This window comes from Erythrolamprus reginae, chromosome 9 (assembly GCF_031021105.1).
Source record: "Erythrolamprus reginae isolate rEryReg1 chromosome 9, rEryReg1.hap1, whole genome shotgun sequence".
NCBI classification, from domain to species: Eukaryota; Metazoa; Chordata; class Lepidosauria; order Squamata; family Dipsadidae; genus Erythrolamprus; species Erythrolamprus reginae.
In genome coordinates, this window is record NC_091958.1 from 31,160,193 (window position 1) to 31,178,411 (window position 18,219).

Consider the following 18,219-nt stretch of genomic DNA (forward strand, 5'->3'; position numbering starts at 1 on the left):
TGGCCACTGTGGCCTCTTTCCTCTCTATCATTCTGTAAGTCTCCTGAATGAGAATGTGGGGTCAGACTAGATGGCCACTGAGTTCCCTTTCCTCTCTATCATTCTGTATGTCTCCTGAATGAGAAAGTGGGTCAGACTAGATGGCCACCAAGGTCCCTCACCTCTCTATCATTCTGTAAGTCTCCTGAATGAGAAGGGGGGTCAGACTAGATGGCCACTGAGTCCCCTTTCCTCTCTATCATTCTGGCCACTGAGGTCCCTTTCCTCTCTATCATTCTGTAAGTCTCCTGAATGAGGAGGTGGGTCAAGTCAGACTAGATGGCCACCAAGGTTCCTTCCCTCTCTATCATTCTGTAAGTCTCCTGAATGAGAAGGGGGTCAGACTAGATGGCCACTGAGTTCCCTTTCCTCTCTATCATTCTGTAAGCCTCCTGAATGAGAATGTAGGTCAGGTCAGATTAGATGGCCACCAAGGTCCCTTCCCTCTCTATCATTCTGTAAGTCTCCTGAATGAGAAGGGGGTCAGACTAGATGGCCACCGAGGTCCCTTCCATCTCTTTCATTCAATGTGTGTGTTTGTGTATGAAAGATCAAACTGTCCCATTCTTTCCTTCCAAAAGTAGCATTTTGTAACAACCGTTCTGATTGGATGGTGGCGAAGTGTCCCATGTGGCCAAAAGGCTGTGGTTGAATTTGGATTTTTGTGGCCAAAGGGCTGGGACCAAGAGCTAGGGGCCTTTGGGCGAGGGAGTGAAGGCAGTGGCTGATCAGCTGCTGTGGAGGAAAGAGCTTCATCCAACATCCCCCCTCCTCTATGTGGCAGCCCCTCAAGTATTGGAAGGCTGCTATCCTGCCTCCCCTGGCCCTTCTCTTCGCCAGACTGACCATGCCCAGTTCCTGCAACTGCTCTTCGTATGTTATAGTCTCCAGTCCGCTAATTACATCCTGGTTGCTCTCTTCTGCACTTTCTCTGGAGCCGTGATGATGAGCCAATGGCATGCATGCCAAAGGGGGCACGCGGAGCCATATCTGAGAGCACACAAGAGGTTGCCCTATGTGGCTCGAGCACACGCCAGCTAATTCTCGGCTTTGAGAAAGGCCATTTCCCCCTCCGGAGGCTTCAGGGAAGTTTCCAGGAACCTCAGAGGGCAAAAAACCACCCAAGGGGCAAACCAGAAGTTCGGGAAGCACACTTCTGGTTTTCCTGTTGTGCTGTTTTTCGTCCTCCGGGGGTTTGGGAAATTTCCCTGAAGGCTTCGGAGTGCAAAAAACAGCACAATGGGCAAAACCAGAAGTGTATTTTCCCAACTTCCGGTTTGCCCATTTGGGCATTTTTTTCCCACCTATCAGGCTTCAGAAAGGTTTGTGTGCATGGCTGGGGGTCAGCGCAGGGCAGGTGCGCATGCGTGGGGGGAGGGAGGGAAGGCGATGGGCATGTACACGCATGCTTGCACATCCACACATACCCTTTTGGCACATGAACCAAAAAAGGTTCACCCTCACTGCTCTAGAGTCTCAATTGTAGTGTGGTGACCACAACTTAGGTTTTTGTCTGTCAAAACCTACGACCGTAATTGCCAGCCTCAATTTTGGTTGTAAGTTGAGGATTACCCAAAACTCTTTTAAAATGTACAAAACGGTTACTATACCACTGAAATCTACCTGGCAAACTTTATTGTATAACTTTTTTATCACACCACTGAAATAATAAAAAAGGTTATACAATACAGTTTACCGGGGTAGATTAGGGCAGCTTTTCTGTGGATCTTTTTGCTGGTTTGATGGATTATGTGAATCCAGGAAAGGAGTCAGTTCAGTGGATGCATTACAGCATGCTGTGTGAATGAGCAACACATTGTCCTGTCAGACAAGACAGGTTACATTTGAATTAAACATGAATATGAATGAAAAGTTAAGGAAATATGTAAAGCTGCTTTTCCAAGAATTTGTCAGCCCAATCTGGCACCCTCCAGACAGGATCTGTGACAAGTATCATCATCCTGTCAGACTGGATCCAAAGATAATCTTTACAAGCACTGTTACTTTATCCTTACTTTATCCTTAAAAAATTGTCAAATCTTAGGAAAATAGCAATAGATGAGTGCTTCTTTGTTTATTCTGCTGTAACATGTAGTGATACCTCATCTTATGAACTTAATTGGTTCCGGGACGAGGTTTGTAAGGTGAAAGGTTTGTAAGACGAAACAATGTTTCCCATAGGAATCAATGGAAAAGCAATTAAAGCACGCAAGCCCAAAACTCACCCCTTTTGCCAGCCAAAGCGCCCAGTTTTGCGCTGCTGGGATTTCCCTGAAGCTCCCCTCCATGGGAAACCCCACCTCTGGACTTCCGTGTTTTTGTGATGTTGCAGGGGAATCCCAGCAGGGGAATCCCAGCAGCACAAAAATGGGTGCTTCGCTGGCAACGGAAGTCCAGAGGTGGGGTTTCCTAGCGAGGGGAGCCTCAGCGAAATTGCAGCATCGCAAAAACACGGAAGCCCTCAAAACCCCACCTCTGGACTTCCATGTTTTTGTGATGCTGCGATTTCGCTGAGGATCCCCTCGCTGGGAAACCCCAACTCCGGACTTCTGTTGCCAGCGAAGTGCACGTTTTTGCACTGCTGGGATTCCCCTGCAGCATCGCAAAAACACGGAAGTCCGGAGGTGGTGTTTCCCATGGAGGGGAGCCTCAGGGGAATCCCAGCAGTGCAAAAATGGGTGCTTCGCTGGCAACAGAAGTCCAGAGGTGGGACATCCCAGTGGCGGCAGCTTGGTTTTGTTAGGTGAAAATAGTTTGGAAGAAGAGGCAAAAAAATCCTAAACCCCGGGTTTGTATCTTGAAAAGTTTGTATGACGAGGGGTTTGTAAGACGAGGTATCACTGTATTTTTATTTTAAATCACATGTGTAAATATTATTCTGGATGAAGTTCTCTTTATAGGCAAAACCTCATGTACCACAAGGTGGTTAAACACCTTTTTATTATCATCTACGGTTCCTCCTCTTTCATGCACCTTGGAACCTTTCTTGGGTTTTTCTTAACTTGCCTACATCGTAACATTGATAACCAAATCCCTTTTTATTTTTTAAAATAATTTTTATTAAATATATATACATTTGAAAAAGTTAAACCTTTTTTAGATTATCAACTCACTTGGAAATAAAATGAACTTTTATTTTGGCTTCCCAACCCAACATCCCAAACACGTTGGTGCTACAAGTCTCCAAATTGCAACACAGAAAATACTGCAGAGTTTCTCAAACTGGGCAACTTTAAGATATGTGGATTCTAACTCCCAAAATTTCCCATGAGCATCTGGGGAATTCTGGGAGTAAAAGTCCATGCAACTCAGTCACCAAGTTTAAGAAACATTGCTAAAGGAACCTCCCTCCCTTTCCTTCCTCCCCTCCAAACTGTGAACCAGGTGTCTGGTGGTTGGTGGAGAGTTATACTGTTCTGTCTGGGTCCCCCCAGACGCCAACACCAACTAAAAAGAGTAGCCAGACACACTGGTAAAAAGCAAAGGCAGTTTATATATTTGAAAGCAAACACAGGTAACAAAAACTGTTCTTACAGACAGAAACGTTATGAAGCTTCACAGAGGTTTCACGACGGCCAGGCAATAAAACAGGATTCTTGCTGGCAAAAACAACACTGGAGGTAATAAAACCCACGCCTCCCCCAAGTCTTCAGCCTTCGAAGCCACAAGCCAGGATCAGAGACACCAAGAATCGAAGCAAGGTCACAGGACTCCCAATTGATAACTCTCCACAATACAGTAAGGGCGGGCCTGCCTTTTCAACCCTGCTGAGGAGAACCACACCCAAACCCAAACCCAGCTGTTACCAATTCAGGGATGGAAATACCTTGCTAATTGGTCCCTTCTTTGGGCTGCCCGTCTCTGCCTCATATCTATGATAGCCTGGGCGTCTTCATCTAATGAATCCAGGCTACTTGCTGGGGAGAGCCCCCTCCGGGGATCTCAGGCTGCTCTCCCTCCTCCTCTTCCTCTTCTGCCTGGCCCTCCCCCTCCTGTTCATCGTCCTCCCCCTCTGAGCATGGATCCGGCAGAGTTCCAGCCGTTCCCTGAGGAGCCTCAGGCTGAATCAAAACATCTCCCTTCCTCTCTCCTTCCCTTCCTTCCTTCCTCTCTCCTTCCTTCCTTCCTTCCTGTTAAAAACACAAAACAATACTGGCGGTTGTATTATTGTCACAGCTATGACAATAACAAGAACAAGACAATAACAAGAAACCATATAATAAAAGCCCCACTCAGATATGAATCCCAGATTTGGAACCCAAACCAAGTCTTTTTAAAAGGCCAGAGAAGTGGCTGCCACTCTATCTCTGAAGTTGGCAGTTCCAGAGGGCAGGCAGGACAGAGAAGACCCCCTTGCCTGCTCCCCCAAAATGACAGATTTTAATAGGGGGAGCTGTAATGCACCCATGCTGCCCCAATTCCCAGCCTGCTTTGTAAAAGCTGCCAAAGGCTGGGGATTATGGAATGTGGCCTCTAACCCAGCCAGAATGCATTGGTCCCTATTAGCTGTTGTGGTGGGCTTCAGGTTGCTGATTTTGACGCAGAGGAGTGGGAGTGGTCTGTTCACAGAAGACCTGTCTGGTTGGAGGACAAATCAGACAGTGAACCAGAAGCAGAGACAGGGAGCAGGAAGGGACTGGAGAGACAGGGAGGGGAAGGGAGTCAGTCAGATCTCCAGCCAGAGGTTCACCTGAATCAGAAGGGGAAGAATTAATAAACAACCCTATTCTGAATGCTCCGGTCAGGAGAATGCTGGGAAGACAAGAGCAGCTGCGCAAACGCAAAAACAAATTATAGGTCACCGGTGATAAGAACTAATGAAGCCGTTGCAACCTTGAAAAAGGGGAGGATTGGAGTGATTTGTGTGGCAGTCTATCCTTCAGTGTTGAAGAAAGTTTGATGAATTGTGGTGGATGTTTGCTGTGGATTTCTGGACATTCTGACCTTCAATTTGTGAGTTATTTCTGGCTGACGTAAGCCTGAAAGCCTCCTTCACTGACTGGAGTAATTAGCTCTGACCTATTGACTTCTTAAACCAACAATTGCTCTGAAACTCTGTGGTTTGCAGTTTTCTGAATATAAAGAACAATCCTTGTTTGATTTTTACAAGTCTCTCTGTGCGTGTTTGATTAATTACTTTGTTCCTGGGTGGCTCGAGGCCAGGCAGAACACTAGCTGTTGAGTGAAGTTTCGTTTTTGTCCCAAAAGTGTCTATTCCCAAAGATATTCTTTCCCTCCAGATTAAAAGAGAGGCATTTTCAGAAAGCAACACAGGATTTGATCAGTGATGCTCGGAAGTTCTGCGCTAATATTGCTTGCAGCACAACTAATGACAACATTTGGCGCTCACACAATAAAGCAGGCCTTTAGGAGTCCCTGGCGTGCAATTGGGCATTAATGAATGAATGAATGAAACCTATAGACACATGCACCTACTTCTCTTCCCTGTGGTGACCAATAAGCATGCTAATAAAGAACGCAGCTTCTGCTGCCAAATAAATCCTATTACCATTTCATAATACAGGGCATAAATCTTGGGCCAGAGGAGGAAAATCTCGGCTAACCAGGACTTCTGACTCATCTTCTCTAAAATGTTTCAAGCTGAGAATGCAATACTCCTTGACTTACAACCACCTTGGAGTCCAAGATTTCTGTTGTTAAATGAGTTCTGATTTTCTGACCTTTCTTGTCACAGTTGCTAAGTGAATTCCTGCAGTTGATAAACCTGGTCATTAAGTGAATCTGCCTCCCCCATTGACTTTGCTTGACAGAAGGTCGCAAAAGAGGATCGTGTGACTTCCGGATGCTGCAACGGTCATAAGTACGAACCAGCTGCCCACACTCCGAATTTCGATTGCATGATCATTGGGGAGGCTGCAAAGATCGTAGCAGTGAAAAATGGTCCATAAGTCACTTTTTTGAGCACCATTGTTAACTCTAAACGGTCACGAAATGACCGGTTATAAGTCAAGGACTCCCTGCATGCCAGAGGTTTCCACCCAAAGAGGGCTGTTGACTTCAACGAGAAGCATTTGTACAAACAGTCCTTGACTTACAGCCACAATTGGGATCGGCATTTCTGCCGCTAAGCAAGATGATTGTTAAGTGAATCATCTCCAATTCTGCTACCTTTTTTGGCTACTGCTGTTAAGTGAATCATGCGGTCATTAAGTAAATCCAGATCCCTCATTGACTTAGCTTGTGGGAAGATCACAAACGGAGATCGTGTCATTTAATGACTGTGTAATTTACTTAACAACTGCAATGATTCACTTAACATTGATGGCCCCGCAAAATGAGCATGAATCACTTAAGAGCCACAAACCAAACTTGGCATGTTTTAGCCTCCAGCCCTCTAACCATCTTGGTTGCTCCTCTCTGCACTCTTTCCAGAGTCTCAACATCTGTTTTATATTGTAATAACCAAAACAGGATGCAATGTTCCAAGTGTGCTCTTACTAAGGCATTATAAAGTGGTATGGCCACTACACATGCTACAGAGCCTCGGTGGCACAGTAGTTAGAGGGCAGTACTACAAGCTACTTCTGCTGATCAGCAGTTGGGCAGATGGAATCTCACCAGCCTCCAGGTCAACTCGGCCTTCCATCCTTCCAAGGTCAGTAAAAGGAGGACCCCGATTGTTGGGGGCAAGAGGCTGACTCTCTGTAAACCTCTTAGAGAGGGCTGCAAAGCACTGTGAAGCGGTATATAAGTCTAAGTGCTATTGCTATTGCTACCAGCAGCCACAGGTGACTGCTGAGTGACAGGTAGGGACCAAATGTGAACGAGCTGCCCTAAAAGCTGCCTTAAAAGGAGCTCTCGTAAAAGGACACAACATGCCCCTACACCAGAGATGCCACGCCTCCCTGAATACCCCATCCCGTCCCACCCTTGACAGGGCTGGCCAAACCAGGTTGAGAGTAGCCGTTGGGTTGTTAACCTTCGGCAAGATAGGGACTTGTCTATCTCGAGCCTGAAGACAGATTCCGGCAGACTGAGTGGATGAAGCCTACTAGGACAACGGTCACGAAGGCGGTCTCTGCAAGCGATGTGGTATGCTAAGAGCACGGCAAGAAACGAAAGACGCCCTGGTCAACCCCTGTGCCCAGCCCATTTCCACCTGTCTCGGCTCTTGTCCTACTATTGGAGCAAGATGGAATCTGGGAAGAGAGAGTGAGGCTATGCGCCTCTCTCCCTCACTTTAATCCAACTCATGCGCAGGTCTTGACACTCTCCCCACCCCCAATTTAGATGTCAGGATCATCTCCGAACATGATTGGATGAACATCATCATAATGTGGCACTTACATGTCATGTTATCTTGAGCCTATCCCTCTGGGATGGCTAAAACCCATCAAGCCAGGAATGTCATAGAATACAACAGACAGCCTGGAAATCCTCTCCTTCCACCCTCCAGGTCAAGAACCGGAAGAAGGAAACATAAGGCACCAGAATATAAATTCCTGACAAAGGCAAATTTGTTTAAAGCTCCTCTTGGGCGGTTTCAGCCTGCGTTGCGTATTTAGGAAATCTCTCGCCCAGTTCCATCCATATCGCTGCAGAGAGGTTTCCCAAGAACTTCAGGGCCTCCTTCCAAGTTGCAGATCATTTCTATTTATGCTTTGAGGAGACAGGGAGGATCACCCTGGCTCGGTTCTCCACCCATCTTTGAGACAGCAGAGAAATATTTGGCTTTCCTCAGAGCTTGTGTTTATCTTGCCACTCCTGGGCCGCCCTCTAAGTGGAAGAGGGCCAACTTCAGAGAGGGGGCAGAGTTGCACATCCCAGCATGATGTGTGGCTGGCTGGCTGGCGAATTCTGGGAGTGGAGGACAAATGTATCCTGACAATTTTTTTAAACAAAATCTCACTCAAGGATGCTCACATGCATGGGATTTCATCAATTTCCGATGATTTCTTTGCTTCCGTGCATGCGTGGAAGTGAAAATCGGCAAACCCTCATCCATGTGAGCATCCTAGCGCTAGATTTCACTTCCGGAGCAGGCACAGAAGCTGAATCTGACGGGCGGGTGGGTGTACCTGTCAGGGACCCGGAGATGCCTGTGCCTTCCCATTTTTCCAGCCGGAACTGGGCAATGGACAGCCCAGGCAGCAGCCCACCCAGGCGCCAGGATAGAAGCTGTAGTTCCTACCCCAGGGGGACATCCGTCTTTCCCCCCAGGTCTTCTTAGGCGGACCCTGGGAAACGGACGTCCGAGCCCCAGGTGGAGAGCCCCTGCGTCTCGTCAGTCATGAGTTTTTCCTTTTTTTTCTTTTTAGTTTTTTTAGTCCGCCCTTATTATTTTTCTAAACAATGCAAGTGGTGACCCTGCCTAGCCTCCCTCCTCCTCCTCCTTTCCTCACAACTATCACCTTGTGAGATGGGAGGGGCTGGCCCAAAGCCTCCCACCCATTGTTTTAATGTCTAAGGCTGGAGTAGAACTCACCATCTGCTGGTGGTTGACACAAAGTCATCTGGACAGCTTTCGGGTTGCGGCAGGACTACAACTCACCCTCTCCTGATGACCGGCTGAAAGTCACCCAGGCAGCTTTCGTGTCTTAGGGCAGGACTAGAACTCACCGCTTCCCAGTTTCTAGCCTGGTGCTTTAAGTATTTTTTTTTTTTTAAAAAACATATACTGCTGTTGTCTTGTGGTGACCATTTATTGCAGACTAGATGCGGTAAGCCTAAATTTTAGTCTGATTCATACTTTGCACTATTGCACTGTGGAAATTCCAGATATCAGTTTACAATAATTGCATAATTGCAGTTGCAACGGTGGGCGTAAGCCATCATGCTAAGCCACAGCTTATCCAGCCTGTTATTGTCCTGCTGGAAACATTAACGGAGATGAATACCACCCCTAATAATTATGCAAGCTGAAAATCGTCAGCAAAAGGAGGATAAGCAGGATTGTGTGCTGCAAGGTGTGAAAACGTGCTCCCTAGTCCGTTTCCTTTACAATTCAGGAAGCGAAGGTCAGGTTTCTCTTTCTCAATGGAGCCCAGACGGTTCTCTCTTGCTTAATTAGTTAATCATTCATATTATATTTCAGCTCAGTACAAGATCAATTGATAAGAGCCTAAGATTATAAACCTAAAAATGGGAGGGTGCAGATCAGATATTATACATAGCATGACACCAAAGATAACGAAGCACCATCAGCTTATATTGATTGATTGATTGACTGGCTGTCTTTGGGTCCCTGTTCCAAAGAGAGGCACTTAGGACCCTCGGAATAGGAAAAGGAAGGAGTGTTACTTCGGCCTCAGTTGTTTATAAATAATAACCTCCCGGTTATTATCCTCCAAGGCACCTTTATAACTGTCTTCGATTCTGCAACCCAACAAGACCGACAGACTTCAGAGGAGAATCAGAACTTCAGAAAAAACAATTACTATAAACAGCCTTCCATTGAGGCCCTGTATACTACACGAGTCAAAAAGAGGCTTGTAAACATATTGACTGACCCCTCGCATCCTGGATACAAACTATTTCAACTCCTACCCTCAAAATGCAGCCAACACAACTAGACACAAGGACAGTTTTTCCCAAATGCCTTCACTCTGCTAAACAAATAATTCCCTCACCACCTCATTCACTAAGGCTGCACTACTATTAACCTCATTGTTCCCATCACCCATCTCCACCCACAAATGACTGTGTGACTGCAACTTGTTGCTTGTATCCTTACAATTTATATTAATATTGTTTCTGGATTGCTTATTTGTTCCCTATGGCAATCATTTAGAGTTGCACCTCATGATTGTTGACAAATGTATCTTTTTCCCTTATGTGCACTGAGCGCATCTGCACCAAAGACAAATTCCTTGTGTGGCCAATCACACTTGGCCAAGAAAGAATTCTATTCTGTTCCTATTCCTTAATGTGTTTCATTCCATTCCAATTTTCATCCCATTATTCTATTCTTCATTCCACAATTCTATTCTGTTCTAAAAGGGATGAAAATAAAGAAACTAAAAAACCCAAGCCCAGCTTTACTGAAAGTTGGCTGAGTTTCCACTTGTTGGGGCTACACAAAAGACCGGGAAGGTTGGGTATGTGCGTGACAACAAAGCCCCCAAATGATCTTCACGCACAAAGACTGTGGCATCTGCGAGCGGCCCGGTTGGTTAAACTTCGACACTCCAGGCACTGGCCGCTGTGTGCGCTCTGCACTCGCCTAGAGGCGCCTCTCCCTCCGCTCTCCACAGCGGCGCTTCCCGCGATCCCGCTGTCGTTTCCGAGCTGTGCCGGACGGCGGTGGCGGAACCCGGCTGAGCGGATCAGCAGCGAGCGAAAGGAGCCCACAGGCGGATTGCCACTCCGGTCCTTCCACGCCGTTCGCCGTCGCGCTCCGGGTCCGGAGAAAAGAGCCCGCCAGCCTCCGCCGAGCCGCGCAAAACAGGAGCGGCGCCGAGACCCGCGTCGGCTGGATTCCCACGTGAATGTACTCGCCGCGACACGAAGGAAGGCGAGCCTCGCTCCAGCCTGCCTTTCCCCACGTCTCCCCCCCCCCTACATTGCCGACGACAAAAGGGCTCGAGTGGGCAGGATCGTCCCTCGCGCGCTGGACACACGTCACGTGTGAAAGGGGCCTCCGGGAAGCCAGCTCGCCGCCCCGCCCTCCGCTTTCCGCCCGCCGCGCCTAGCGCCCCCGCCGCGCCCCGTGGTCCGACGCCCCCGGGCGCTTCTGCCCCGCAGCCTGGCACTCACCGCTCAGCCGCCTTCCGACGGTCCTCGGGCCGCCGCTTCAGTGCAGCCGCCGCAGCCGCCCCGGCATCGCCGCCGCTCTGGGACTCCCGCCGCGGGGACTCAGCCGCGCCCGTCCCAGCCCACCCGCCCGGCCTCGGCCACTCTCCGCTCGGCTGCGGGGCGCGGCGGGGGCGCCAGGCGCGGGGGCCGGAAAGCGGAGGGCGGGGCGGCGGAGCTCAGCTGCCTTCGCGGGGCGGGGAGGCTGGCGGCTCCCTCCCTCCGCCCGGCCCGGCCGCGGGGCTCTCTCGCCTCACCCCCCGAAGGGCGCCGCTCCCACGCGCCCCCCGTCACGTGGAGGCTTTTTTTCCCAACAGGTGTTTGTCTTCTTCCCCTCCCCCCCAACCTCCCCTTCGATGCAGGGACTCTTTCTTTCTTTCTTTCTCTCACTCTCTTTCTCTCTCCCTTTCTCTCTCCTTAATTGTTTTTTTACTGTCCTTCTTTCTCTAGTACCTTAGTACATCCTAAATTACTTTTAAAATGGGAAATAATTAAATAGTATGTTTTTACCCATAAATGCTTTATTCATTTTAATCATTATCTAGAACTGAACTTTTATAGCAATTGAAGAAAATTGAGCTACTTGCCTAATCTGTTATGGGTTCAGTTATGGGTTCAGTACAAAACCTAATCTGTTATGGGTTCAGTACAAAACCTTAAAATGTGACTGGGCTCCTCAACAAACAATGCTGTCTATCATTTGTCCCTTTTGTGGCTATTCAAATAATGGGACTTCATCAACTGAAAAAGAGTCCAAGCATCTATTTAAAAACTTATCTTGGTCAGTAAGCCACTCCTACCTAGTCACGTGACCTTTAGGCTACCTGTCACATGATTGTCAAGCCACTCCCACAAAACAAGTCATGCATACAGTGTGGCAGTAAAATTTTTGGCAGCCCATCAGTGATAAAATTGATGCAAAATATCAAATGATAAAACCCCAGCCATAAAACCTAAATCTAAAATCCCAAACATTTAAACACATTCATCCAAATCTGTCCTCTTGTCAACGGCCCCAGACCGGCCAGCAAAAGTGTGCTTTTAAAACTTTCGAAAGGCCAGGAGGGGGGGGGAGTTGATCCCAAAGTTCTTCCTTCATCCGAGGGGTCTGCTAGAAGAGGAGGCTGAGAGCTGCCTATCTCCTTGGTTACACCAGGCCGTTGCGAGTCCGGAGGCGGCTCCTAGCTCCACGGTAAAATCCTCATTTAACAAGAAGTGCCTGCAGAGGTTGGGAGAGCTCTGACCCTTGAGGCTTTCAAGAGGAGACCGGACAGCCATTTGTTTGAAATGGTGCAGGGCCATGGTGGCGAATCTTTTCCTCCTCGGGTGCCGAAAGAGCATGGGCACACGATATCACACATGCACGAGTGCCAACACCTCTAATTCAATGCCTGGGGAGGGGCGAAAACAGCTTCCCCCACCCCACTGGAGACCGGAAACGGCCTGTTTCCCAACTTCTGGTGGGCCCAGTAGGATTTTGCTTTGCCCTCCCTGGGCTCCAAAGGATTCCCTGGAGCCATTGGAGGGTAAAAACGCCCTCCCCATCCCCCAGGAGGCTCTCTGGAAGCCAAAAACGCCCACCAGAGCCAAAAATCAGCTGCCCAGCACACATAGGGCTAGGGCAACGGCTCACATGCCAGCAGATATGACTCCGAGTGCCACCTATGGCCCCTGTGCCAGAGGTTCGCCATCACTAGTGTAGGGACTCCTGCTTGAGCATGGGGTTGGACTAGATGACCTACAACAAGGTCCCTTCCAACTCAACTAATCTTTCTATTTCAGTGGTTCTCAACCTGGGGGTCGAGACCCCTTTGGGGCTTGAATGACCGTTTCACAGGGGCCACCTAAGAAGACCCTGGGGAAAAAGACAAATTTCCCACGGTGTTAGGAACTAAAGCTTCTATTCTGGTGCCTTGGAACATTTTTATATAATCTGACCAATCAGGCATTTAGAGTGAGGGTGTCCCTCTGACCTTCCTGCCAATCAACTTAAGGCTCTGTTGGGAGAATTGGTGCTAGACTTATGGTTGGGGATCACCACAACATAAGGAACTGTTTTATGGGGTCGCAGCATTAGAAAGGTTGAGATCAAAAACCAAAGACTTAGCATTGGAGGGACATGACATTCTACAAGGATGGCATGGATTCTTGTGGAATGAAAAAAATAAAACACTGACATAATTCAAAAACCATATAATTAGAGATTCATTACTGGCGATCTGGACAAAAATTAAGACAGAACACTACATAAAATACCAAGATGGTATCAAATTCAGTCGAAATGGCAGAAAGATAAGAAAACTAATAGAATTCAAGAAAAAGACTCAATACTAGACAAATTAATATTAGGCCAAGAGAAAATTTTTATAACCAGAACATACAACTTTCTGATTGAATACAAAATGGAAACAGAAATAGTCAAGGGAAACATGATCAGTTGGCCAAAAAATTTGGGACACACCATATATTTAGAAAAATGGGATTCAGTGTAGAAAAACTATAAAATGACAAAATCAGTATTGTACAAAGGGAATATTCAAAAAATGTTTTAAGATGGCATCTTGCACCAGCTAGCATAGCAAAAATATACCCGAATCTAAAACCAAACTGTTGGAGGTGTAGAAATAAAAACGGAACGTTTTTCCACATGTAAATAAAAAAAGACTACTATTACTTGATACAGCACATTATTACAGCAATTAGAATAACCATAGCACAGAACTGGAAAAAAGAAGAAACTGCCATCAGAGAGAGAAATGATTAAAAAGATCTATGACTGTGCAGAGGTGGACAAATTGATTCAAAAGCTCAAAAATAAGAAAGAATCAAAATATTATGAAATTTAGGGAAACTTTTATACCTGGGTGGATAAGAAAAGAGATAATAGCTGTAAATAAAAACGGATGTTCCCAGAATTAACTTTATCCACAAGAGTATGATAACAATAATCTAACCTTAGTTTTACTGGAATTATAGAACGAAGACAAAAAACTGCTGATGTTATAAGCCGTACAACTATACAAAGAAAGAACTATAAGGATAACAGTTCAAAGGGTTGGGTGGTTATGTTGTGTTATGTTTCATTATTTGTCTTATAAGACGTAGGTACAATACCTAAATAAACAAATAATTATATTGTAAAATGATAAATTATGTACTGTTATTGTTTTTAATATTTATATCATTAAAACTATTTAAAAAAATAAAAAAATAGAAAGGTTGAGAACTATTTTCTATCTAGTAGGACTAACAACACTTCGTATGAACCAGGAAAGACTGCTAAGCTCTGCTAGGTGTGTTTGACTGGTTCTTCTGGCACATGAATGAGCCTCCTGCCACTTTGGCCTGCAAGGTACTTCCTGTTATTTTTTTAATGGATTTAATTATTTGGGGGCAAAATGCTTTTGCCCTTCCCTGGACTCCTTCGGTCTTTCCAGCCCATGTCACTTGTTGCCAACAATTCTTGTTGTTTAATGGCAGCCCTTCTGGATTTCACACTTACTGTACATGCTCTATTCCATCACTTCCCAGCTTAATTCTTCTCTTGGAAACTCAGCTCCTCTGCTTTATTTATTTATTTATTCAAATGTTTATGCCTTATGCCATCCTTCTCCTTAGACTCAGGGCAGCTTACAACATGTTGAACCTTAGAGGGGAAGCACTTTTTAACAGAGCCAGCCTCTTGCCCCCACAATCCGGGTCCTCATTTTACCCACCTCAGAAGGATGGAAGGCTGAGTCAACCTTGAGCCGGTGATGAGATTTGAACTGTTGACCTGCAGATCTAGCAGTCAGCTTTAGTGGCTTGCAGTACAGCACTCTACCCACTGCACCACTCTGGCTCATTTAACAACAACAACAACAACAGAGTTGGAAGGACCTTGGAAGTCTCCTAGTCCAATCCTCTGCTTAGGTGAGAAACTACACCACTTCATATAAAAGGTTATCCAACATCTTCCTAAAAACTTCCAATGTTGGAGCATCCACAACTTCTGGAGGCAACTTCTGTTCCACTGATGAATTGTTCTGACGGTCAGGAAATTTCTCCTTAGTTCCAAGTTGCTTCTCTCCTTGTTCAGGTTCCACCCAATGGCTTCTTCCTGCCTCTGAGCCTCGGAAGACCCTTGTTGCTGGGCCAGCCACGCAAGGAGTCCCCCCTCCCGCCCTGTGCTCCGAGGTGCATGCCAGGAAGATGATCTTCCGGTTTGTGTCATGTGCATGCACATCGGCCACCTGGTCTTCCGGTTTCTGGCATGCATGCGCAAAGAACAGCTGGTTGGTGCGTCAGAACCCAGAAGAGCAACAGGCAATGGCTCTGCGTGTCACTTCTGGCACATGTGCCACATGGCCCTGTGCCATTCTGGACCCATGGCTGTCCACAAGGCATTGTGGAAAAGCTCCAGTGATGGAGCAGCCACAATCTCTGTTTTAATTGTTCTCACTACCAGGAAAAACTTCACCTCCAGAAGTTATGGACCATTTACATCTCACTGGACCTGCTGCCTGCTCATTGTTGAGATGGGCGGAGAGATCATGTTGATTACCATCATAGACCGCCATCATAAAAGAACTATGCTGAACACAAATTTGCAGAAGCAGTGTCAAGGAAATGGAAAGAGGTATAATTCAATGGTAGTGCAATTGGATTTTATATCTTGGAGAAATAAATGCATTTTTGAGACAAAAAATATTCCATGAATGACACATTGGTTCAGACAACCTGGATTCAAACCGACGATGAGGTAAGTTAGAACCTACCTGTGCTTGATGCTCTCTGAGCTGATGATTGGCAGACATTTCATGACCTAACTTGGTAACATTATCAGTAGTGGAAGGGAGTGGGATTTACAGACACAAAGAGTAGGAGAAGGACTGCGAGGTCCTTGATGTTCTCTGAGCTTGGCAATTCCCTTGCAGACATTTCAGGACCCAACAAGATAACATCATCCATGCACATCTGAATGTTAACAGGACGTTCTTGACTTTAAAATATTCTTCCTTCTCTTTCACCTGGGGAGCAGCTTCTGCATATCTCCATCAAAGTCAACTTTCTTACTTCATACGCCTGCTAAATCCATCTGGTCCCCATCTTTTCTCTGGGTAATAGCTAGCATCTCCAGATAATGTAGGGGCTCAGGAATTCAAGGACCACTTAGCTTTTACCTCTCAGTTCTGCCATCTGCTTAACTTTTATCTGCCTCCTTGAACAAACTCTTGAGTTTACAGATAAAGGTGTTAGTGCCTCTGAATTCTTAGAATTCCTTCCTTCCTTCTTCACCATCCCATAGAAAACAACCACTGCTTCTCTAGCACGGTCCTATAAGGGCGGAGCGCCACCTAATGGGGGTCTTTGGAAAACCCCTTGAAGATTGAACTTCATTAATTACATCCCCAGGTTCAACCAGCCATAGAATCAACCAAATTAGAGTAACTTGTGATATAATAGAATAAATAAATATAGGTTAAAAACCCAATGTTCATTCACACCGCAGAATCCAATGTTTCTTTCCATGCATGTTTTCTGCAAAGGATTCTGAGTGCATTAGTGCAAAAAGTAGCATACCTCCTTTGGTACTCTGTGCAAGCAAAGATAATTCAAGAAGTCAAAATTCAAGTTTGCAGCCTTCAGGTCTTTCCCAAGGCTGAGTGGGGTCCAAAATCCCAATTCCAAAGCCTCTGTTCTGAAGCCTTGTGGTTCATTGCTGTGTCTGAAAACAAAACAGCAACTCAGCCTTCTGAATTGGGCGTTATCTTGAGGATGGCATTGAAATAAAGCAGAAAAGATACTTTAATACCACCAGGGCTAAGAATCATTTGATACAGACTCATTCACTCTCGTGTGCAAGAAACTTTGAACAGTAACAAATCTCCCTCAAAGTTACAAGTTTCTCCCATCTCAAAAGAAGGCAAATCGTGCTTCTTGATAGGCCAGCTGATGCTGGACATCCAGTGGGATTGGATTGTTCCATAGACTGGAAAGACAAAGAAGCAATTTTAGGCATCTGAAATATGGTACTCATACTGCCAGCTTACCTGAAAAAGGCAAAAACCTATTTAGGGCCACTTAAACAGCAATTCAAGAGTCATAAATTGTGAATCTGTTTTGAAAAGTGTGTGTGTAGAGGAAAGGAGCTATTACTGTGTAAATATAAATATATTTAACCAGTATTCAACCAAGGGGTGCAATCTATGTGTATTTTTGTTACTCTGGTTTCATGCACATTTTTCCGGTTTTGTGCTGTTTTGGTCTTGTTTTTCTTTCTTTTCTTTTTTGGATTTTGGATTTTAACCTTGGAAATAAAATGATTGATTGATAGATAGATAGATAGATAGATAGATAGATAGATAGATAGATAGATAGATAGATAGATAGATAGAAGGATGGATGGATGGATGGATAGATGACACAGAGAGAGAGAGAGAGAGATGATAGATAGATTACATATAGATAGATGATAGATGGATGGATTGATAGATAGATGATAGAAGATAGGCTAGCACGATTTTGCTTCTGCACCTGTGGAGATAGCAAAATTGCGCACGGAGCCACAGGTGTGCCCGTGTTTCGGCATGTGCAAAAGCAAAAAAACCCTCACCGAAACACGGGTGCACTTGTGGCTCCGTGCATAATTTTACTATCTCCACAGGTGCAGAAGCAAAATCGTGCTGGCCCTGCAATCACTCACGAGCTGTGGTGGTGAGTCCAATTTAGCGTTCTGTCTAGCAGCCCACCCCTGAACATAAGATAACATAAGTAAAAGTAATGATGAAAAAGGACACTAGAACAGTAGAACAGGGATGGTAGGTGAAAAGTCTGAGGCAGCTTGTGTTTAAACGGTTCCTTTATTCAGCTCTATTCGGAAAGTGACTTCAGCAAGGAACGCGTCTGGCTTTTACACAGCGCCAGACGCTCCTTTTATACTTTTTGACTTCCCGCCGAAACCCAACTGTCAGCGTCTTAGCCAATCAGAGGCGTTTAACAAAATTCAACTATTTACATTGATTCTATACATACTCAACACCCCTCCCTCCTTAGTTTAGAAAAAACAGTTTTACACAGAAAGCCAGGTGACAAAATCATCCAATCGGCTCGGTCTGCGTGCAATCCTTTTGGACCTGCGCAGATCATTTGAGTCTTGGCAATCGGCCGAAGAGGAGGTCGGCTCGCTAGCGTCTCCACTGGAAGTCCCGGGCCTTGGTTGCGGAAAGGCCCCCAGTGTAGAGTCCGCGGGCACAACACCGCCCCCTGAGGATGCTGGCTTGACATCGCTGGAGGAAGATCGTGGAATTGGTGAGTAGATTTGCGTGTCCATTAAATTTTGTTGTACAGTCCATCCGTTGAAGTCCTCTGTAGAAAGTGAGGGTGAATAATCCAAGTTAGTGTTTCGGGCCTTGGTGGCGTTTGGTACAGGTGTGGACTCTTGGCACC

At 46.1% G+C, this 18,219-nt stretch overlaps 1 protein-coding gene across 2 annotated transcripts in view; it reads right to left on the reverse strand.

The window, feature by feature from the left end:
• Window positions 1–10,911, reverse strand: part of CPNE2 (copine 2) — a 267,144-nt gene extending 256,233 nt beyond the window's left edge. Inside the window, exon 1 of one of the 2 annotated variants that reach the window (XM_070760761.1) lies at window positions 10,756–10,911. The gene's annotated coding sequence lies outside the window, so the exon portion shown is untranslated. The remainder of the gene's footprint in view (window positions 1–10,755) is intronic. The other variant, XM_070760762.1, reaches the window with a different exon arrangement.
• Between the last annotated feature and the right edge of the window lie 7,308 nt (window positions 10,912–18,219).